Source organism: Nycticebus coucang, unplaced genomic scaffold (assembly GCF_027406575.1).
Source record: "Nycticebus coucang isolate mNycCou1 unplaced genomic scaffold, mNycCou1.pri scaffold_57, whole genome shotgun sequence".
NCBI lineage: Eukaryota > Metazoa > Chordata > Mammalia > Primates > Lorisidae > Nycticebus > Nycticebus coucang.
The window spans coordinates 810,713-835,087 of NW_026515585.1; the positions used below are offsets into that span (position 1 = coordinate 810,713).

Below are 24,375 nucleotides of genomic sequence, written 5' to 3' on the forward strand. Positions count from 1 at the left end.
CCTCTCTATTTTTGTACCAGTACCATGCTGCTTTAACCACTATCAATTTATAGTATAGTTTGAAGTCTGGAAGCGTGGTACCTCCCAATTTGTTTTTATTTCTGAGTTATGTCTTGGCTATTTGAGTTTTTTTCTGTTTCCGTATAAAACAAAGTACTAATTTTTCCAGGTCTTTAAAATATGACAGAGGTGCTTTAATAGAGATTGCATTAAATCTGTAGATTGCTTTAGGTAGTATAGACATTTTAACAACGTTGATTCTTCCCAACCACGAGCATGATACATTTTTCAATTTGTTAACATCTTCAGCTATTTCTTTTCTCACAGTTTCATAGTTTTCTTTATAGAGATATTTCATGTCCTTAGTTGGATACACTCCCAGATAATTCATCTTCTTTGCGACAATTGTAAAGGGAATGAAGTCCTTGACTGTTTTTTCTCCTTGACTATTGTTGGTATATATAAAGGCTACAGATTTATGAGTGTTAATTTTGTATCCTGAAACATTACTATATGCCTTGATCACTTCTAGGAGTTTTGTAGTTGATTCCCTTGGATTTTCTGGATATATAACCATATCGCCTGTGAAGAGTGACAATTTGATCTCTTCTGGTCCTATTTGGATCCCCTTGACTGTCTTCTCTTGCCTGATTGTGGTGGCTAAAACTTCCCTTACAATGTTAAAAAGTAGTGGAGACAGTAGGCATCCTTGTCTGGTTCCTGATCTGAGTGGAAATGATTTCAATTTTACTCCATTCACTATGATATTGGCTGTGGGTTTGCAGCAGTTGGCCTCTATCAGTTTAAGAAATGTTACTTCTATACTTATTTTCCTTCTTTTTTTTATTGTTAAATCATAGCTGTGTGCATTTGTGCAACCAAGGGGTACAATGTGCTGGTTTCATATACAATCAAAAATATTCTCATCAAACTGTTCAAAGTAGACTTCATGGCATTTTCTTAGTTATTGTATGTAGAAATTTGTATTCTGCATTTAGTAGGTTTTGCCTGTACCCATTTTAATAAGCACCGTAGGTGTGGCCCCACCCATTACCCTCCCTCCACCCTGACTTCTCTCCTCCCTGACCCTCTCATGGCCCATTCCCCATATTCTTGTGATATAGGTGGGTTATAGCCTTCATATGAAAGCTATAAATTACCTTCACAGTAGAGCTGAGTACATTGGGTACTTTTTCTTCCATTCTTCAGATACTTTGCTAAGAAGAATATGTTCCAGCTCTATCCATCTTTCTTTAAGGTTGCATAACATTCCATGGTATACATGTGCCACAATTAGCTAGTCCATTCGTGGGTTGACGGGCACTTGGGCTTCTTCCATGGCTTAGCAATTATGGATTGAGCTGCAATAAATATTCTGGTACAGATGTCTTTGTTATATTGTGATTTTTGGTCTTCTAGGCATTTACCTAGTAAAGGAATTATAGGATCGAATGGCATCTCTATTTTTAGGTATCTAAGTATTTTCCAAACATCCTTCCAAAAGGAACGTATTAGTGGGCATTCACACCAGCAGTGTAGAAGTGTGCCCTTTCTCCACATCCACGCCAACATCTCTGGTTTGGGGATTTTGTTATGTGGGCTACTCTTACTGGAGTTAGGTGATATCTCAAAGTAGTTTTGAGTTGCATTTCTCTGATGATTAAGGATGATGAGCATTTTTTCATGTGTCTGTAGTCCGTGCGTCTGTCTTCTTTAGAGAAGTTTCTCTTCCATTCCTTTGCCTACCCTAAGAAACAGGCTGGCAACCTGTAGAAGATTGAAATTGAACCAACACCTTTCACCATTAACTAAGATAGACTCTCACTGGGTAAAATCTTTAAACTTAAGACATGAAACTATAAAAATACTAGAAGAAAAAGCAGGGAAAACTCTTGAAGGAATCGGCCTCGGTGAATATTTAATGAGGAGGACTCCCCAGGCAATTGAAGCAGTATCAAAAATTCACTACTGGGACCTGATCAAACTGAAAATCTTCTGCACAGCCAAGAACATAGTAAGTATAGCAAGCAGACAGCCCTCAAAATAGGAGAAAATATTTGCAGGTTAAACCTCCGAACAATGTTTAGTAACCAGAATCCACAGAAAACTCAAACATATTAGCAAGAATAGTTGTCTATTTTTTGAGACTTTGGAAAAATAAAAAAGAAAAAGAAGTTAACTGATGACCCCATACTGAACCTCAAAGTCAAAGCATTCTATGATAGACATACTCTTATCTAACCATATGAATGTTACTTTTTTTTTGCATTCTTATTATTATTGCTCAATATTTTCTGGCAGCAATTATCTGATTTCTTTTATGAATGTTTTTATCTTTGCTCATTCTTGATGACATTTTTGTTTCTAGTGCTTATTGTAATCAATGCTATTGTTTTTAAATTTTAAGTCTTTTTAATTTTGTGCAGGCAAAAAGTGGAAACCAAATAAACACATGTATATGTATGGAGAAAATAAACAAAAATAATTAATAGAGTTGATAGAAAGGGAGTTTAAAATATGGATGATAAAGACATTAAAAGGAATGGGCAAGAACATGGAAAGAAAGAACCAAAAATGAGACAAGAGATATGTACAATACAGAAAGGATATGGTGGAGCTTAAGGAAATGAAGGAAACAATCAGGGAATGTAAAGCTGCAGTAAAACGTATCAAAAATAGGGTAGACTATGGAGAAAAAAGAAGCTCAGAGCTACAGGACAAAATTTTCACTTAACCCAGAGAGTTGATGAGCAGAAAAGAAGAGAGAGAAAGCATAACATGTCCTTAGAGAACTACAATACTCCTTGAAGTATTCAAATATATGAATAGGGATTCCTAAAGGGGAAGAAGATTGCCCCAAAGTAAAGGAAGCCTGGAAGCCATTCAGGAGACTATCTATCATAAAGGAAAACTTCCCAAGTTTCACTAAAGACCCCAACACACCCCTTTCAGATGCATATCAAACCCTGGGTAATTTCAATGCTAACAGAGCCTCTCCAAGACACATTGCAATGAACCTGTCTGAAGTCAAGAAGAAAAAAATTCTTCAAGCAGCCAGTAGCAAGTGCCAATTGATCAAATTAGAATTCCAAGCAGTAACCCAAAAGATGTCTCAAGAATTCAATAAATTCTATACCTATTTTCTAAAGCATTCTGATCAAGAGAGGATGTTGGGTATTGTCAAAAGCTTTTTCTGCATCAATTGAGAGAATCATATGGTCTTTGTTTTTTAATTTGTCTATGTGATGTATTATATTTATGAATTTATGTATATTGGACCATCCTTGGGACCCTGGGATGAAACACACCTGGTTGTGGTGTATAATGTGTTTGATGTGTTATTGGATTGTTTGCTAGGATCTTATTGAATATTTTTGCATCAATATTCATTAGAGATATTGGTATCTAATTTTCTTTTGTTGTTGGGTCTTTTTCTGGTTTGGATATCAGCATAATATTTGCTTCAGAGAATATATTGTGAAGTATTCCTTCTTTTAGTATGTTTTGGAAAAGATTAAGTAATATAGGTATTAGTTCCTCCTTAAAGGTTTGGTAGAATTCTGATGTGAAGCCATCTGGTCCTGGGCTGTTCTTTTGGGGGAGATTTCTTATACTTGATGCTATTTCAGAGCTTGTTATAGGCTTGTTCAACATTTGCACTTCTTTCTGGCTAAGTCTAGGAGGGTGGCGTGTTTCCAAGTATTGATCTCTTTCCTTCAGATTTTCATACTTCTGAGAGCAGAGTTTTATTATATAGTATGAATATTATATAATATATATATATATATATATATATTATATGGTATTCATTAAGGACTTGTTGGATTTCTATGGAGTCTGTTGTTATTTGGCCTTTATCTTTTCTAATTGATGAATAGGGGATTCTACTCTTCTACTTCTGGTTAGGTTAGCCTAAGTTTTATCTATTTTCTTGAGCTTTTCAAAAAACCAACTCTTTGATTGGTTGATCTGTTGTATGATTCTTTGGTCTTCAATTTCATTTACTTGTGCTCTAATTTTAATTATTTTCTTCTGCTGGGTTTAGGGTTGTAAAGTTCTTCATTTTCCATTGCTTGAGATGTCCCATTAAGTTATTGACTTCCTCTCTTTCCGTTCTCTCGAGGAAAGCTTGCAATGCTATACATTTTCCTCTTAGGACTCCCTTTGTGGTATCCCAGAGGTTCTGATAGTTTGCGACTTCATTATTGTTTTATTCCAAAAATTTGGTAATTTCCTTCTTAATCTCATCTATGACCCAGCTATCATTCAACATGAAGTTATTTAGTTTCAATGTTTTTGTATGCATGTGGAGATTCCTGTTTTTACTGAGTTCAACTTTTATTCCATGATGGTCTGAGAAAATACAAGGAATGAATTATATTTTTTAAAATTTGCTGATGTTAAACTTGTGACCCAAGATGTGATCAATTTTGGAGGATGATCCCTTGGCTGATGAGAAGAATGTGTATTCAGTTTAATTAGGATGAAATGTTCTGTAGATGTCTATTATATGTAAATGTTGAATGGTTAAGTTTAGTTCTAAAATTTCTTTGCTTAGCTTCTTTTTTGTGTGAGGATCTATCCAACACTGCCAGAGGAGTGTTAAAGTCTCCAACAATTATGGTGCGGGGGAAATCAAGTTGCTCATGTCAGCTAAAATTTCTCTTATAAATTGAGGTGCATTCTGGTTGGGTGCATAAATGTTGATAATTGAAATCTCATCATGTTGAGTGTAGCCCTTAAGAAATAAGAAGTGACCATCATTATCTTTTCTTACTTTGATTGGTTTAAAGCCTATTGTATCTGAGAATATAATTGCCACACCTACTTTTTTCTGATTTCCATTTGCCTGAATTAAAGGTGACCATTCCTTCACCTTGAGTCTATTTTTGTCTTTTAAGGAAAGATGAGACTCTTGAATGCAGCAGATGTCTGGCCTGAGTTTTTCTATTTAGTCAAACAACCTGTGTCTCTTTAGAGGGCAATTTAGTGACCAATTATTACATAAATTGGATTTAATTTTGACCAAGGTACATTATGTGAACATTAATTTTTTTTTATTAAATCATAACAGTGTACATTAATGCAATCACTGGGCACCGTATACTGCTTTTATAGGCCGTTTAACACACTTTCATCACACTGGTTAACATAGCCTTCCTGGTATTTTCTTAGTTATTGTGTTAAGGCATTTATAGTCTACATTTACTTAGTTTCACATGTATCCTTGTAAGATGCACCACAGGTGTAATCCCACCAATCACCCTCCCTCCGCCCATCCTACCCCCTCTCTACCCTCCCCCTCCCTGGTCCCCATATTCTTAGGTTATAACTGAGTTATAGCTTTCATTTGAAAGCTATACATTAGCTTCATAGTAGGGCTGAGTACATTGGATACTTTTTCTTCCATTCTTGAGATACTTTGCTAAGAAAAATATGTTCCAGCTCCATCCATGTAAACATAAAAAAGGTAAAGTCTCCATCTTTCTTTTTTTCTGTTTTTTGAATATAGGCTTCTAAAGTGATCATTTTTTTCTGCTTTTGCTATATCCACAGTTTTTTTTTAACTTGTATCTTCATTGTTGTTATACTGAAGGAATTTAATGATTTCCTTTTTTATTTCTTCCAGCACCCAACTGTCATTCAGCACAAGGTTGTTGAACTTCTATGCCTTTTTGTGAGGTTGAACATTTTTGTTGAAGTTGAGTTCGAATTTTAGTGCCTTGTGGTCTGAGAAGATGCATGATAAAATTTCAATTCTTTTGATTTTGTTGAGTTTTGTTTTCTGTAATAGGATGTGATAATTTTTGAGAATGTTCCATGGGATGATGACAATAATGTATATTCATATTTGGGGGATGGAGTGTTCTATATACATCTATCAAGCACAGTTTTGCTAGGGTCTCATTTCAATCTCTTATATCTTTGTTTAATTTCTGTTTAGAGGATATGTCCAGCTCTGGGAGAAGTCCACTAATTCTTTATAGATGGCGTCTTCTGCAGTAGGTGCCTCACGGTTCATTGTGGGGGATCCTCTGTTCTTATTTTTCAGGTTGCCTGAATTTTTCTATTGGTTCCTCCTCATGTGTTCTTTCTTCTTGTTTACCTCCTTATGCTCCTTTTTACTTCTCACTACCTCGTTTGTTTTAAAGAGAAGTCCTTGCTCTTGATGACAGTATGTTGCATGATGACAGTACGTTTCTGGGGCACCAGGTGGCGCTGTGGGTTTTTTAGGAGACCGAGAGCACAGCCAGCAACCTCTATTGTCCTAATTCCAAAATTATTGCCTTGGGCAATCACCTGATTGTTTTCTCAGCATTCAGATCCTGCTGGGTTGGGATCTTAAAGCTCACTAGAATCCTTCAGGGGCAGGTTTCACAGTGCCCCCTGACTCTAGTTCCTGTAGGTTGCAGGAGTCCCTCAGCCTGCCCCAATAGATGCGTTCTGATCCTGGCGGAAGGAATTAAGACAGCCGTGCTTTAGGCTCCTGCTAAGACCTTGTCAGGACTTCCCACAATGGCAGCCTCCTGGCCACTGAGACCTTCTCATTATAGTTGCCTCACCAGCCACAAACCTATGGCACATCCACTCAAACCAGCATTTGAATCTGGTTGCTGTATGCTGTTTGAGCTTGCCTTCTCTTCCAAGCTTTTCACTCAACACACAGCTTGTCCCAACAACTGAAAATTCAAGAAAGGCTTCTTCCTGTCCCAAGCCTCTGTGGGTGGCCAGCTGATCCCAGCCAGTCTCAATCACCTACCTAATTCATCAGATTTCCACCACTCCAGATCATAAACTATATCCATCTCACCACCTCATCACTGTGCTCCCTTAGCTATGACTCTGGGTAAGGTCTTCATGCCAGGTATAGCTGGGTTCTCTCTTTTTCCCCAGTCCTTCTAGGAGAACTCAGCTGAATGATCTTTCTGATTCCCAAATTTGCTCCACCCAGAAATTCTTTATCTCTATTCCAAAGACAAAGACTATCTGAGATTTCAGGATTTTTAATTATTTTAAGTATTTGAGAATATATTTTAAAGAAAATATTAAATTGTGACCTATTGAGTCTAAGATGTTAGTCCAAAATATAATTTTATTTTGGACTATTCTACATTGCAAATGCCATTCAATATATCATTGCAAAAGAAATCAACATTAAATCAGAAATCTAAAATTAAATATTTTCATACCTTTGACAGTTTATTTTTATTTCCTTCATGACTTTCTTTCTCTTCGTCTGATGACATCTGCAAGGCTTGTTCTGCTGATAGACCATACATTTAGTTAAGTGGACCACAGTTCAACAAAATTGACACTGTTTGATACAAAAGGGTAAAAAGGTAATTTCTGTGTAAATTGAGAGTTTAAGTTAAGCTTAATCTTTAGCCAAATATTTACTTCTGTAAAAAAAAAAAAATACTTCTAATTATCCAAAACTTTGCAAAACAACCCAGAGGGCACTAGATGTCACTAGGTTCAACAAATACACACATATCACAGATTTACTCACAGATTTTTCCACCAAATGAATATACATATAATGTTAGAGGAGAAACAGAATTTAAATATACAATACACACATATGAAATAACATTGTGGATTATTCTCTACTTCATAATAGTACCTTTTAACAGCATGCTGTGCATGTTGTTTTATCAATAATTCACAAATTTCTGTTACTTTTTCTATTTTCATCAGTGTACATCCTGTTTGTTACATGTGAAAAGATTTCCTCTTCTAGTCTAACAATTTTATTTTCATCTTTTAAGGCCTTAGCCTGCTACATGAAGCTTTCATTGATTCCTGCTGTTTCCCCAGATAAATAGGCATCTCCTCCCTCCGGGTGGCCTTAGTACTATAGTGTCATCTCTACTGCAATTTTCCTACCAAAACTGTAAATCATTTCTTGCCATGTCTCTACCCTTTGCCCCTGGACTGTAAGCACAATATTTCAAAACTTCTGGAACAGTCTTTATCTGTTTTACTCAATAATGATTGAGACTGTGGCTGGAAGGAATATAAATAAAACTGTCAAAAATGAGTTTTTCAGAGATCATGTCTGAGCTGATACTTATAATGTTAGATGAGCCAAATTAAAGGGCATAGGGGACAGGAAAGGATGAGGGCAAGACAGAAAGCAGAAAGAGAGAGAGAAAAATTCCTGAAGAAACATATGTATATGTATTTGTCTACAGTGGAGGGATTGGTGAGCCAGGCATTCTAGAATCTCAGGAATGCTAGAAAAAAATGCAGACAAGAAGGGATAGCAGAAATCCTTCTATGAAATTTCATGGTGGTTGAATATTAATATTTCAAAGAGATATTAATTATCCCATTTTCACTGAAGTAAATCACTGTAAATTCTATATGAAAGACGAATTTCAGAAAAACACAAGTGAATGGCAGAAGATGCATTACAAGGAAATGTTGGAAAATAAAGGCAATGTGGGCCTGAGATAAGTGAATGTTTATGGAAATATTTTGGATATCAAATATCAGTGTCCCATAGAGGATGGATGTTTTTATAAAATAAATAAACATATAAAACTTGGTTTTGTATTTTGATTTTTTCAGTATTAATAAACAATACAATAAATATCTGTAGATACACCTATATAATACAAAAGCCATTATGACTATCATTCATATATATATATATATATATATATGGATATACGACACACACACACATATATATATATATATCAGCTTTCGAAGAGTTTGATGTTGCAGCATTTATGTGATGGAATGTTATAAAAATCAAAATAAATTAAGCCAAATATACATGTGTCAATATGGATTGATCTCACAAATACAATACTGAGCAAATAAGAGAAAGTCACAGAATGACATATGAAGCCTTGACAATTAAGTTCACAAGCTCACAACCGTGTGCTTATGTTGTTAGTACTGTACAAGCCCCTCATTAAAGTTTCATAACTTTGTTGTATCAGTGTCTCATAGTTGTGTTTATGTTGACTGTCTTTCAGAATGGAGTTCATTATCATTGCTGCATGATTGTGTGCTGTTATGAGAATTTCAGAACCTGAATCAGAGCGATGAATAAATGTTAATCTTGTTAAACTTAGCAAGCATGAAAGGGAAGTCAGGGACATGTTAGTTTGCAGATAATGCCACAAAAAAATCAGCAGTTTGCAAATAGATTAAATAGTTTTCTGAAGGGATAAAAAGCAGCATTGAAGAAGAGAGTTAAGGGTGCCCAGTGATAAGAATGAAAGTCATGAAAACCTTACAAAAATTCATTGAATTTTGCATCAAAACTATTAGCTGACTGTGAGAAGCATAGCATATCAAGTAAACATCAATAGAGAAATAAGTAGGAAAGTCTTTTTTTTAATTTATTTTATTAGATCATAACTGCATACATTACTCCATTTATGGGGTATAATGTGCTGATTTTATATACAATTTGGAATGTTTAAATCAAACTTGTTAACACAGAATTCACTTCACTTACTTACTTGTTGTGTTTAGACATTTATACTCTACTATTAAATATTAACACTACTCTTAAGTATTGTAGAGACATTTATAATCTACTATTAGTTAAGCATTAATACTATTAAATATTAAGAATTAAATATCAATACTATTAAATATTAATACTGGTATTAAAATTTGTAGACATGTATATTCCGCTATTAATATTAAATTTAATATTTTATTAATAGTAGAGTATAAATGTCTAAACACAACAATTAAATAAGTGGGTGGTGCCTATAGGCTCAAAGAATTAGGGAGCCAGCCCTATAGACCAGAGGGGGTGGATTCAAACCCGGTCCCAGTAAAAAACTGAAAGAAAAAGAAAATAAATAAGTGAGGTGAATGCTATGTTTTTTTTTCTTTCTTTTAGTTAGCAAACATTTATTTACATAAGAAGAGTGTAGCATTAGATAAATGTAGTATAAAGTGTGTTTGAAAGGTCAATATACACACATACGTCTGTCATATCAATAGTTGGGTTATATGGATTAATGGAATCAACCGGGAAATTTTTTTTTTTTTTTTTTTTGTAGAGACGGAGTCTCACTGTACCACCCTCGGGCAGAGTGCCGTGGTGTCACACAGTTCACAGCAACCTCTAACTCTTGGGCTTACGCGATTCTCTTGCCTCAATCTCCCGAGGAGCTGGGACTACAGGTGCGCGCCACAACGCCCAGCTATTTTTCTGTTGCAGTTTGGCCGGGGCTGGGTCCGAACCCGCCACCCTCGGCATATGGGGCTGGCGCCCTACTCACTGAGCGACAGGTGCCGCCCTTGGGAAATTTTTTTTTTAAATACCGAATTCAAACAGGGGAGGGAAGGAGGGGAGGTGAATGCTATGTTAACCAGTTTGATGTAAACATTCCAAATTATATATAAAATCAGCACACTGTACCACACAAATGCAGTAATGTACACAGTTATGATCTAATAAAAATACCAGGAAAATCATAATGGAAAATCTTGACAAGAAAAAACTTGGACAAAATGATTCCCAAGTAGATCACCAGTGGAAAAAAATGGAAAGGAGAGTCAAATTTTGACAAGACCTCACAGAGAAGCAAGATGAAGTTTTGAGCCATGTTATCACTGGTGATGAAACATGGGCATACCAACGTGAACTGAAGAAAAGCATCAAAGTGCACAATGAAAGTCAGTCTTCTCCACAATCAAAACATTCCTTTAGTTCTAACAAAATGTGAAAATGATATTGCTAACCTTCTTGATATCAGAGGGATTGTTCATTAGGAATTTTCGACAACTGCACAGTTAACAAAGTTTACTATTTGAAAGTGCTGAAAAGGCTACATGGAAAAGTTAGATGAAAATGACCTGAACTTTTTGCCAAATCATGGCTCTTGCATCAGGGGGGCAATGGTTCTTGCTGTGTGACAATGCACCAAGTCACACAGTACCGTCTGTGCGGAGTTTTTACTCAGTAAACTAATAACTGTATTAGAACATCCTCCCTACTCATATAATCTGGCTCCCAATGACCTTTTTCTTTACCCGAAGATGAAGGAACATTTTAAAGGATGATATTTTGATAACATTTAGGACATCAAATATAATACAATGTCAGTGCTGATGGCTATTCCAGAAAAAAAGTTCCAAAATTGCTTTGGAACCTGGATGAGGCACTAGTATTGGTGCACAACTTTCCAAGGGAAGTACTTCAAAGGTGACTATGGTGATATTCAGCAATGAGGTATGCAGTGCTTTTTCTAGGATGAGTTCACAAACTTCATCATCTTATTTTGTACAAAGTGTATATATCAGTTATATGAAATTTTAGGACATGGAAACAAATTATGATTGTACACCTATGTCACCTATGAAGTAAAACATTTTCAGAGTATGAGTTCATAGTAATAACATACAGCTAATTCTAGGTGTTGGATACTTCCACTCAATTATCTGTAATAGTTTGAGAGGACCCTAAAGCCAAAACATTTAGTACTGCCATTTTAAAAGACTATGTCTTTCAAATAGCCATGGAAGGATAATTTATTATTTTCCTTGTTTTTAATAATTAATGATGACACACATGCACATAGGTTCTGCTAATCAGACATTTATTGCCTTAATATCATCAGTCTAAAAACTGGATAAAATAACTAAAGTTAAAAGAACTTGTTAGTATAATGCATTCCACTATGTAAAGTCAGAATTTCATAAATTCTTTGAATTACTAGAAAATTGTGTAGTTTCATAGTTCATCTCTGTCCACTCCCTAACAAAAACAGGAATTTTAAGTTGAAAATTAAAGAAGGAAGAAAGATCCCTTCACCCCAGGATTTTGAAGTTACAGTGAACTATAGTCACTACACATAGCAAGAACATGTATCCACTTTCCCCCCCAAAAATTACCTGATCTGGATAGTTGCACATTCTTCTGTTTTACTGCGTTCTTGCCATGGGAAACTTCCATCTTAATGGCATGCTGAGTGGACTTTAAAATAAAGGGTTTCATAAGTAATGTATATTTCGTATGACACACAGTGAATAATTCCAGATAAAAAAATAAATGTGGTTACCTTCAACTGGCAATGTTTCTCGGAAAACCCTAAAAAAACAAAAAACACAGACAATCAATGTAAATGACAATATAAATGTAAATACGATAGTGCCAAACGTGCAGTTATGGAGAGTTAATATTGAGCTTAATCCTCAAGTTTGACATTGTACATGATTATTTTAGCTCTGAAGTTGTTTTCCTTTTTCTTTTTTTATTGTGGACAGCAATATGACAGAAATAAACAAAGAAAAGAAAGGGAACATACATTTAATACACCGTCCACTTGAGATTTCTAAAGTATTTCAGAGGAAAACCATTCAAATACAGTAGTGCACATATGGCAATGTGAATGGTGTCTTTAATCAGAGGAGCAAATCACACCACTGAGAGGATAAATGACAAAGCTGATGGCAGAAGCCTACAGCATAGCTTTAACGAGACACAAAAGCATCCTTTATACATATAAGTATTCATCTGATCTTTGTTTTGTTATTTATAAAGGACACACTTCTAATGACAGTACAGTTTAATCTATATTTCTCTTAGAGAAAGTATTTTTAATAGAGCAGCATGGATGTACACTTGTAGAATAATTAATAGTTAATATAAACATTCCCTTTGGTCCATATCCATGTAAGCTGCAGATATACCTACATTTCTTCTACCATCTACTTTTGCCATCTAAGAGTTTCATTACCCACTCACCTAAGGACATATAAAATACACCAAAGAAATTATGAACAATAAATTTCAAATATCAAAACATTTATCCAAAAAGAAAAAAATTGAAATGTCACAGAATTATATGAAATTAATAACCTTTTACATTTCAAAATAAAAGCAATATTTGCTAAAAATAAGAAAAAGTTTTGGAAAAAACATGAATACATACATATATACACACATAAATATTTAATTAAGTCATTTGTACATAGATCATAAGTACATTTATGCCATTATGGGATTCGATGTGTTGATTATTTGTACAATTTGGAGTGCTTACACCCTACTAATCAACATAGCTTTCACCTCATTTCCCCAATTGCAGCATTAAGACATTTTTGTTCTACACCTGATAGATCCAACTTGTACTTGCAATATGCTCCATAGGTGTGATCCCCCTACTAACCCTCCCTCTATCAACCCATCTCCCTCCTTTCCCTTCTCCCTCCCCTTCCCTCCTTCATCCTAGGCTAAAGTTGAGTTTCATTTTTCTCTCTTTCTTTTTTTTTTTTTTTGCAGTTTTTGGCCAGGGCTGGGTTTGAACCCACCACCTCTGGCATATGGGGCCAGTGCCTTACTCCTTGAGCCACAGGCACCGCCCCATGTTTCATTTTTCATATGCAAGTGTGAGTGATTATAGATTAGTTTCACAGTAGCACTGAGTACATTAGATTTTATTTTCCATTCCTGAGATACTTTACTAAGAAGATTATTTTCCAGCTCCATCCATGTAAACATAATAGAGGTAAAGTCTCCCTTTCTTTTCTTTTTTTTTTTTTTTTAATGCTGCATAGTGTTCCATGGTATACTGGCTGGCAAACTGTAAAAGACTCAAACTGGACCAACACCTTTCTCCTCTAACAAAAATTGACTCTCACTGGTTAAAGGACTTAAACTTAAGACATGAAACTATAAAAAATTCGTAGAGAGAGTGCAGGGAAATGCTTGAAAAAATTGATGAGGAGGACACCCCGGACAATTGAAGCAACATCATAAATACATTACTGAGATCTGATCAAATTAAAAAGTTTCTGCACTGCCAAGAAAACAGTAAATAAAGCAAATAGCGTCAAAATGGGAGAGGATTTTTTCTAGTTATATTTCTGACAAAGGTCTAATAACCTGAATCCACAGAGAACTCAAAATTATGACTAAGAAAAAAAAAAGTGATTTCATTTAATTGTGGGCAAGAGACGTGAACAGAAACTTCTCTGAAGAAGACAGGCGCATGGTCTACAGACACAAGAAAAAAATGCTCACCATCTTTAATCATCTGAGAAATGCAAACGAAAACTACTCTGAGATACCACCTAACTCCAGTAAGAGTATCCCACATCACTAAATTCCCAAACTCTAGATGTTGGTGTGGTTGTGGAGAAAAGGGAACACTTTTGCACTGCTGGTGGCAATGCAACCTAGTACGTTCCTTTTGGAAGGAAGTTTGGAGAACCCTTAGAGATCTAAATGTACACCTGACTTTTGATCCTGCAATTCCTCTTCTAGGTGTATATCCAAATGACCAAAAGTCATTTGGCAATAAAGATATTTGCACCAGATTCTTCACTGCAGCTCAATTCATAATTACCAAGTCATGGAAGATAATTACATTTTTATAAAATTAGTTTCCTTTGGTATATCCTATTAATCTTTTAAGATCTTTGGAAAATAGCCATTTTATAGGAAAAAAATCTGTCTTAAAAAAGCAGCCACTGTTGTATACAAATTAGTCTTATTTGATAATGTAATATCAAGGCAACATGCATCTCTGATGCCTGGCATTCGTGGAGAGGAGAAATGGATCTCTCTGGTTTACCCCAATTCCAGCACTCTCCTGCTTCTAGTGATCTCTGGGGCAGCAACAATCTATCTTGTGTGACTGCCAGTTTCCTAAATCCATCTTGGTCAGTACTCTCAAGTTTCTTCATCATTAACTATAAAATTACCTAGTTAACTTTCTTCTTTCCACTCTCTTTCCCTACCCAGAATGTCTCTTCCCTTCAAAAAGTATTCTGTAACCCTGTGGTCTTCCATTGTTTTCATGGATTATTTCTGCCATTTCTTCCCTCTTCATTTAGCAAAACGATCTCACATTTATAACTTGATTTCTTTGTTTCTTTGCTCCTTCTCCTCCAGCTAAACTCATGCTCAGAAATAAGAGCAAAATAATGCCTTTTCTTGATCCTGCTATGGTGAAACTGTTCTTCCAGGGTTTTTTTCCAGATTTCTCTATAGGCAAGTGTATACCCTTGCTACTCATGGGGATCCAAGGACCAGCAACCTCAGCGTCACTTGTGTGTGTTAGAAATGAAGATACCTAGACCTACTGAATCACAAAGTGCATTTTTAACCAGGTATCCAGGAGATATCAGAAAGTTTGAGAAGCTCTGGTCTGCAGTGATTTGCGTCCACATTTCCTTACCTGAGCTTCCCCTTTAGAATCTCACCACCAGTCCCTCCGTGTAACATACTCCAAGATGAAAAGGCATCACAAATCATCAAGTTTCTGATGGACTTTTTATCAGGCTATACTTTCCAATATATCTTCATAACTAACCCTCTTCTCTCCATTCTAGCTTCCTTATTGTGAAGTATATGATACTACTGTTCAATAAAGTAAAATAGTTTATATGACACTGAATTATAGACATTTGTGCCTGACCCTATGCTTCCTTTCCTCTGTGTTAGATGAAACACGCCTCTGCATGATCAGAGACTTCAGTCTTTCATGCCTCTCTAACAGTGAGGAACATGGGAGCAGCGAGGGTATGTGCTCTCTGTCTCTGACACATTTTGAAACTGGGAGCTCACTTTATATTCTTGCCACCTTTGTAATGCCCTGTCCACTTTGCACTAAGAAATTACTATTTTTCCTATGTACTCAATTTTAATTTAAGGACAATTAATGACAATTAAGGACATGGTAGGGGTAGGGAAAGTGGAGAGCAGAGAGAGAAAGGAGGGAGGTGTGGGGAAAAGAATAGCAGAGAGCAGGGAGGAGGGGGAGGTGGAGCCTTGGTGTGTGCCACACCTTTTAGGGACAAGATAGGATTGCAAGAGGGATTTTGCCTAACAAATGCAATCAGTGTAACCTGGTTTCATGTACTCTCAATGAATCCTCAACATTAAAAAAAGAAAAAGAAATTGATTTCTTTTAAGACAGTATAAATGTTAATTTTTTTGTATTACTAATTGGCTGTCCTGTTTCTACAGTGTAGAAAATTGTATTCTTTGAATAGCTCTAACAAATATAAATTTAATCTTTCTACTTTGTGATAGAATTAGAGCTAAAAATTGTATGCCCAACCCTCTTCAAGTAGTTTTTAAAATTGTTGAATTAATATGGCTAGTTCTTTTGTTCAGCAATTTGATGCAAATGCCTAAATACAAAATGTTCAGTAAGTACTACAGAGGAAGGAAATGGCTTAGTATTTTACAAAGCTTCTTGAAAATCAGAAAAACTGGTGGTAGCATTTGATTCCACCGCAAAATTTTTATAAGCAAACACTCTTAAACAATGCCACCACATATAATCTACAATTGAAAACAAAATTTCACATTTTCTTCACACTGTATAGAAATACACATCACAAATGTGCAATTAGAATACAGAATATTTGCAAAATGAACAAAATTTAGGCCTAGACCAAAAACATATTCTGATTTGTTGAAAATAAGTTGACTAGACATTATTTTATCATCTTACACTAATTTACATTTATAAAAATTTTAATTAAACATACTAGATTGAGGTGCTAAGAATGTGTGCACTATCTATACTTAAAGTTAATGCCCTATAATTTTGTAAATCCAAATTTCAAAAGGAAGGATTCTGTTTATTGAATAATGGAATCCTCTTTTGGATCACTTAGTTTCTATTGCCTATATCAGGACCGTTCATATGAACGTATATTCTAACTACATACAGAAACACTATAGAGTCCCTTTAGGAACTGCAATAATCATACATGAATAATTACTGAGGATTAAGGTACCTAACAAAATTACTGAATTCCAACATGGTCTTTTTATTGTTATAAACCAAGAGTCCCATTACAACACACTCCTAAATTCAGAGTTTTAGAATTACTGAAAATGATTTAGATTATTTGAGTAATTATACTCATACCTTCCGCTTACCCAAATAACTGAGTAAAATCATGCTACATTAAACTTCCATTATAAAAACAAACCAATAGAGCAATGGAAACATGCCTGACTACTGTTATAAAAAGAATTTTTCCCATTATAATTTTGAAGGCTTTGTTGGGAAGCCCATTTCAGTAAATCAAGTAAGAGTCATGTATTGATTTGAAACTTCTTAGTTCAAAAGTTTACAAAGAGAAATATTTGTATAGATGAAAAAGCCTTCTCCAAATTCATTTCTTACAGCTTCCTTATTCTTTATTTCTTCACAGGCCAAATTTTATACTTGATAATTATGTGAGGTTCTATATAATCACTACATGATAAGTTTACTTCTACTTATACACACCTCTTATTTGTATAGCACTCAGTAATCACTTTGACAATTTATTATTTCAAATACATGCCAACTCTTTGAGAGAAAATGGGAGTTTTTATTGGCCATTCCTTATCATAGAAACACATTGTTAATTCTCTAAGTATCATTTATCATTTACTGTCTTTTTTACTTTTTTTTTTTAGAGAGGTCTTACTTTTCACCCTCTGTAGAGTGCAGTGGTGTCACAGCTCACAGCAATTTTCGGCTCTTGGGCTTAGGTGATTCTATTGCCTCAGCCTCCAGAGTAGCTGGGACTATCCATGTCCATTACAATGCCTGGCTATTTTTTTGTTGCTGTTTGGCCAGAGCCAGGATTGAACCTGCCACCCTTGGTATATGGGGCCAGCACCTTACTCAATGAGGCACAGGTGCTACCCCCCTTAATATTTTATATGTTTATTTTTTTCTTTTTTTATTGAATCGTAGCTGTGTACATTAATGCAACTATGGGGTACAGTGTGCTGGTTCTGTACACAATCTGAAATACTTTCATCAAACTGGTTAATATAGCCTTCACCACATTTTCTTAGTTATGTGTTTAGACATTTATACTACCCTCCCTCCACTCACCCTATCCCTCTCCCCTCTTAATTTTAAGAGTGTGCCTGAGGGTTCCCTCTGACATTCCCAAATTAACAACAAGATATTATTCCAGAATCCACCTTAAAACTTGATTTTTTTAAAAATATGGTGATTTTCTAAACACAAAAGGCTATCTGAATGTTTCTTAAGAATTTTTTATGTTAGACATTCTGTCTGAATACGCTCTAAATCTATACTCAAAGGATGACTGGTTAACAACCACTGGTACTTTGAATTTCTCTACTGAAAAAAATCATGTGACACCACACATTGTAAATTATAGTAATTATAAATATCCTTTGTCAATAGAATCAGAAGGATAGACCATCTAACTGTTTAAAAACCTAAGCCAATGGCCGGCGCCTGTGGCTCAGTCGGTAAGGTGCCGGCCCCATATACCGAGGGTGGCGGGTTCAAACCGGGCCCCAGCCAAACTGCAACCAAAAAATAGCCGGGCGTTGTGGCGGGCGCCTGTAGTCCCAGCTACTCGGGAGGCTGAAGCAAGTGAATCGCTTAAGCCCAGGAGTTGGAGGTTGCTGTGAGCTGTGTTAGGCCACGGCACTCTACCGAGGGCCATAAAGTGAGACTCTGTCTCTAAAAAAAAAAAACCTAAGCCAATGAAAAATCTATATAATACAAGAAAGAAAACTTAAATTTAGGCCATAAGCCGATTTAAGTAAGATTTAAAATGCACTAATTTCCTCATTTTAAATATCTTCTCTTTCAATGTTACAATTCAAATCTCTTAAAACAAGAAGTGAATTAAAGCACAGTAATTGTTAAACCATTTTCCAAAAAATCAAGTGTCCCTGCACCTTAAATTTTCTTTACTGTTCCATTTATCAGTCTTTTGTGCAAGAGTTAGCAATTCATGGCACAGGGGTCACATTTTGCTTTTCCTGCTAAGTTAATGATGCTCATCAAACCTCATCCAAATCCTTTACTTTTTTTATTGTTGGGGATTCATTGAGCGTACAAACATCCAGGTTACACTAATTGCATTTGTCAAGCAAAATCCCTCTTATAAATGTGTTCCTATTACCCTTTCAGCTGCTGCTTTTTATTTTCCCTCTTGTCTGCCTGCTCTGTCTGGGCAAGAAGGTAGTCACACATGGCTTCAGCTACTTCCTTAGTCACGACTGTAAACAACAATTTTCCTCATCCACTATTCAAAGTTGTTTGGCCTAGTAAACAAGTCTGAAATTGGAGAAGACAACTTAGTCTTTGCCGCTGTTTGTTGCTGTACTCTTACTTCAGCTGCCTCTGCCAAGTACATCAATGTCTTTCTTTCTGGGCTTTCTCAAAATTTTACACCCATTACATTTGTATATTGAGGAACACATTATTTTTGCCTCATAGCATTCACAATAGTTTTTAAGACAGCCTGATCATTTGCAATTACATCCTTTGCTATGATATCAATCTGATTCTCCCTCCTTTCCTTTCCCTTGAAGCCTTCTGGATTTCTGTCAAGGCATGTTTTTATTGCTTTTTGTCTTTCATTTTCATGTTACAAATTGTTATAATAACTAGTATAATTGTGGATGTTGTAAAATTCACTATTTGCAAAGCAATCACAATATAATGTCAAACACAGTGATATTACACACTTACAGGGCTTTCTAGGCCCAATGGAATACACAGATGGGATTATACCATTGAATGGAAGTCTCGACTGGATCTGGATACCAAATATTCCAACAAAGTTAGAATAGCTTGCTCTAGACACGTATGAAGACTACTGTAGCTGAGTAAAGTACTGAGCTGGAAGCACAGCATAGCCCACAATCCCTGTTCCCAGAGCTGTGGCCAAGACACTGCCAGGACAAGGCCCGGTGGCCCGTTGGTGAGGTTGGGCTGAATCTGTGGCAGTGTTGCGGCAGGCATGATGAGCCGGTCCTGTGGCTGGCTCGTAGTTATGATTTGTGAAGTTAGATTGATTGGTTGGGAGCAACTTGTTTGACAACCTAAGCCATGATAATTGGAACGGACATCTGAACTGGGGTTGTATTCACAACCAATGTCTTTCCTTACTGTCTTTGAGTGTTTTTACTGGGATTCTATCTGGCTGGGGTGAGCTACTGATTGTGTGGCAGTAACAAGTCAGACAAAATAAAACTTGCTTCCAGGTAACTGAATCTTCCGGACACTGAGAGCAGTTTCCAGACGTGCAATTGCTTTAAACTTTGATGTGCTTACTCCCCTAACAGTGATGGTCTGCACAGTTGATTCCACTGCCTTATTTGGTGACTTCAAAGGAGATATGGCTATTTTCTTTAGTGTCTGTGTTGTATAATTTAAAGGCGATCCAATAAAACCACTTTCAGATATTGTTGTGGTCTTTGATGGAGTTCTGGGAATAGACTGTGAAAGAACCCTACCTGCAATGACTGGAGGTGATACTTGAGTTGTCTGTCCTGTAACTGCTTTCCTACTACTTGGTTTTGCAAAGATCAGCTTCTTGATTACCAAACCAGAGGTTGGTATTTGAGGCTTCTTAGCAATCTGTAGTGTTTTTTACTGTTTGGTCTATAACAAGGGCTGTGTTACACTATTCATCTGTTGGCTTCCTAGGGTCAGTGCTGAGACTCCAATGACAGGTTTCAACTCTGGCCTTCTTCCCATGATTAACTATTTTAATTTGCTGCAGTGGTAACTTACTATCTCCTGATTGGGCCTCAGTTGTAACTTTATGAGTCTGTGGTAGTTGTCTTTGGGGTAGTGCTAGAATGAGACTTAACCAAAGTGGTTAAAATTAACTTCTGTTCATCTGGTTTAAGTTTCTGACTACCAGTTTAACATCAGCTGTCTGTGGTACTTTGTTTAACATAATATGATGGACTGATACAGTCATAGGAGTCTGAGCACGAAATTTCTGAACGCCACTTGGAAAAGCTGGTTTCACTGTGGTGTTACAATTTGCCTTAGTAATTGTGGCATTCCCTGTAACTTGGTTAGTGTGCTTACTGTCCACTGTGATTGGTTCTGTGGAAATAGGCATGGCTGTAGAGCCACCAGTAAAATTTATGTTGACAATTTCTTCCACTTCTGTCTCTATGGGAATTGGGTCTTCCCCAGCTTCAATACTATGGTCACCAACTGAAGTCATACCAGTGTCCATTATCTCCTCTGGAAGCAAACCTTTCACTTTGGCAGGGACCACCTCCATGATCATTCTCCTGCTAGAAAGTTAATCAGGCACAAACCCAGCAGCTCTCTGGGCTCCCATCTGTGGCAGCAGCAGTAGCTGCCTTGGAGACTCAGGGCAGGGACTGTTCAAATTCACTCGCCCAGAACCATTCTACCGCTTCACCCCATAATACGTAGGCCCTTGCCACCCATGCACCCTCTCCAGAAATTGTATCATTTGACCAGCCTGAATCATGCCACCTGATCCTTTTCACTTAGTGTACTTCCTCCCTGTCTTCTTCTTCCCGGGAGTTCCCACCTGTGAGCTTAGGTGCCATCCGACTGGTCATAAAATCAATCAAATATTTTCCCTGAAAATCTGAATGCACAGTTAACCCTTTGCCAGGAGCCTGGATGCCTGAAAGTATACCCCCTGCAGAGCCCAGAGTGTTTGGTGAATTCACAGGCCCAGGCATTGTGTAGACCTCTAGATGGCATCACGGGCAGCAACTAGTGAGGAAACGGGGGCTGCAGAGAGAGAATGGTGTCTGGAGAGACAGGGATGTGGAGATGGTGTGCAGCTGGCAGAGGAACTGACATCCAAGTTCTGACATTAATGGGCAACTTTCCTGACTCCCTTACCCACGAGAGGGGACCAGAGTCTAGCCCCATGGGTTTGCTGGACAGAATGCCTGTGAATTCCTAAAACTGGATGCTTGAAACTCTGAACTCTTTCTCGTGAACAGTGATTGTACTCCCTGGGACAATCTGATTAGAACTTTCAACCTGGAATGTCTACCTGGGGACCCTCCAAAGTTGTGTTGTAGTTGTTTTGTAGTGGAGAGTTATAGATTCTCCTCCTCTAGCTGTTACTAGTGTGGGGGAGGTGGGGCAACCCAGATGTTGATATAGTTCTACAGCTGAGATTCAACAGGATTGACCTTTCACAATGGTCAAAGGCTGTAGGGGAAAAGCCACAATCACAAGCTCCAGGTCATTGGTAATGGACTGCTTAGCACCAGTACCTGAAGCCACCAAACCAAACTCCCCCCACAAGTTTTAAAGGCAATATTGGAGAAAATACTCCTGAGGAAGAACCAGTGGAAGAACTTTGGCAACATGAAAAATCAGTGAAGATCACATACACCAATGGATGAAAAAGGAGATACAACAAAAGATACTATTCATAGAGAAGTGGCTCAAATGTCAGAAACAGAATTCAGAATATGGTTGAAAAATAAGACGAATAGAGTGGAGGAAAAGATGAAAAGAGACATCCAAAAAACTGTTCAAAAATTGTCTCAAGAAACTAAAGAATTCAAAGACAAAGTCACCAAGGATATGAACATAATGAGAAAGATATAGCAGAGCTTAATGAAATGAAAAAAGTGTTCTCAGAACTTTGAAATACAGTAGGGTTCCTCACTAATTGAGTTTAGCAGGTAATAAAGTGTATCAGAAATTAAAGACAAGGCTTTTGAATGATACCAATTATTCAAACAGGCAGAAAACAGGAGAATCAGAACAGAACATTCTCTGAAAGAGTTGTGGGGCCATTCCAAAAGATCAAACATCCAAAGTATAGAGATTCCTGAAGAAGAAAATGATGATCCTTAAGGCACAAATGCTTGACTCCAAGATATTATGCAGGAGAATTTCCAAAGCATTGCAAGAGATACAAAATTTCAGATAGTAGAAAGTTTCAGAACCCCAGCGCAATGCAATCCAAATAAACCATTTCTTAGATACATTGTATTTAACTTTGCCAAAGTTAATATCAAGGAAAAAGTCCTACAAACAGCCAGGTGTAACAAAAATCTAACCGACAAAGGGAAAAATACTAGGTTGACCGCACATCTTTTAGCCAAAATTTTTTAAGGCAGAAGAGGATCATCATGGACCTTCAATCTCCTAAAACAAAATAACTTTTAGCTCAGAATCCCATATCCAGATAAAATGAGTTTCATTTGTGATGGAGAAATCAAATACTTCACTGATACCCACATGTTGAGGAAATTTGCCATAACAAGATGAGCTATCCAGGAAATACACAGAACCATTTTCTGTAATGACCAGCACAGTTTTCTACAACCCAAAGAAATACACCCAGAATTTGAACAACAAAGCCTAGATTTCACAATGGTCAAAGGGTTAAAAATATGCAATAGACATTTGAAAAACAAAACAACCAAAATACTACCATAGCTATCAATTATCTCAATTAATGTGAATAGCCTAAATTCTCCCCTAAAGGCACAGAATGGCTGACTGGTTTTAAAAAACTAAGGCCAGTAATTGTTGCCAATGGCGTCTCATCTTACCTCAAAGGACAAAGAAAGACTCAGAGCGAATGAATGGAGATCAGGCAAATGGACATCAGAAAAAAGCAGGGATTGCAATCTTATTTGCAGATATAATTGAATTAAAACAAAAACAAATAACAAAATACAAGGACAGATACTAAATATTTGTCAAGGGCAACAATCAACATGAATAGCTTTCAATAATTAACATTTATGTGCCCTTTCTGAATGTTCCTCTATTTACAAAACAAACCCTAATGGATCTGAACAATATGATACCTTCATGTACTATAAATAACTGGACATTTTAAATACCCCTTTAGCTATTCAGGATAGATCATCCAAAAAGAAACTAAGAAATAATGGTCTTAAACTTGAACCTTGAAAAGAATGGACATAACCGACAACTACAGAACCTTTCATCCTAATAAAACTGAATACACATTTTTTTCACCAGCCCACAGATCATATCTTCAAAACTGATCATATCTTCAAACACAAGTCTAACCTCAACGCATTTAAAATAATACCAATTATACCTTCTAGCAAAAGAAATATTCATACTCAAAGTCATGGAAGTGAAATAACCTTAGTATAAATGATAGCTAGGTCAAAGATGAGATTAAGAAAGAAATCATCAGATTTGCTGAACAAAATGATAATGAAGACACAAACTATCAAAACCTGTGGGATACTGCAAAGGCAGTCCTAAAAGGGAAGTTCATAGCATTAGAAGTCTTCATCAAGAAGAGGCTGAGGCAAGAGAATCGCTTAAGCCCAGGAGTTGGAGGTTGCTGTGAGCTGTGTGAGGCCACGGCACTCTACCGAGGGCCATAAAGTGAGACTCTGTCTCTACAAAAAAATAAAATAAATAAATAATAAAAAAAAATAAAATGAGGAGAGCAAGTCAGCAACCTAATAGGCTATCTTAAGCAACAGGAAATGAAAGATAAATCCAACTGCAAACCCAGCAGATGAAAAGAAATAACCAAACTTAGAGCAGAATTAAATAGAATTGAAAACAAAAGAATCACCCAGTAGGTCATCATAACAGAAAGTTGGGTTTTTGAAAAGATTAATAAAATTAATTAACC

At 36.4% G+C, this 24,375-nt stretch overlaps 2 pseudogenes; both read right to left on the reverse strand.

Moving 5' to 3' along the window:
* The window catches only part of LOC128579474 (protein MCM10 homolog), a 74,411-nt pseudogene that overhangs the window by 10,811 nt on the left and 39,225 nt on the right, over positions 1–24,375 (reverse strand).
* LOC128579478 (protein lin-54 homolog) lies at positions 18,711–21,018 on the reverse strand (annotated as a pseudogene).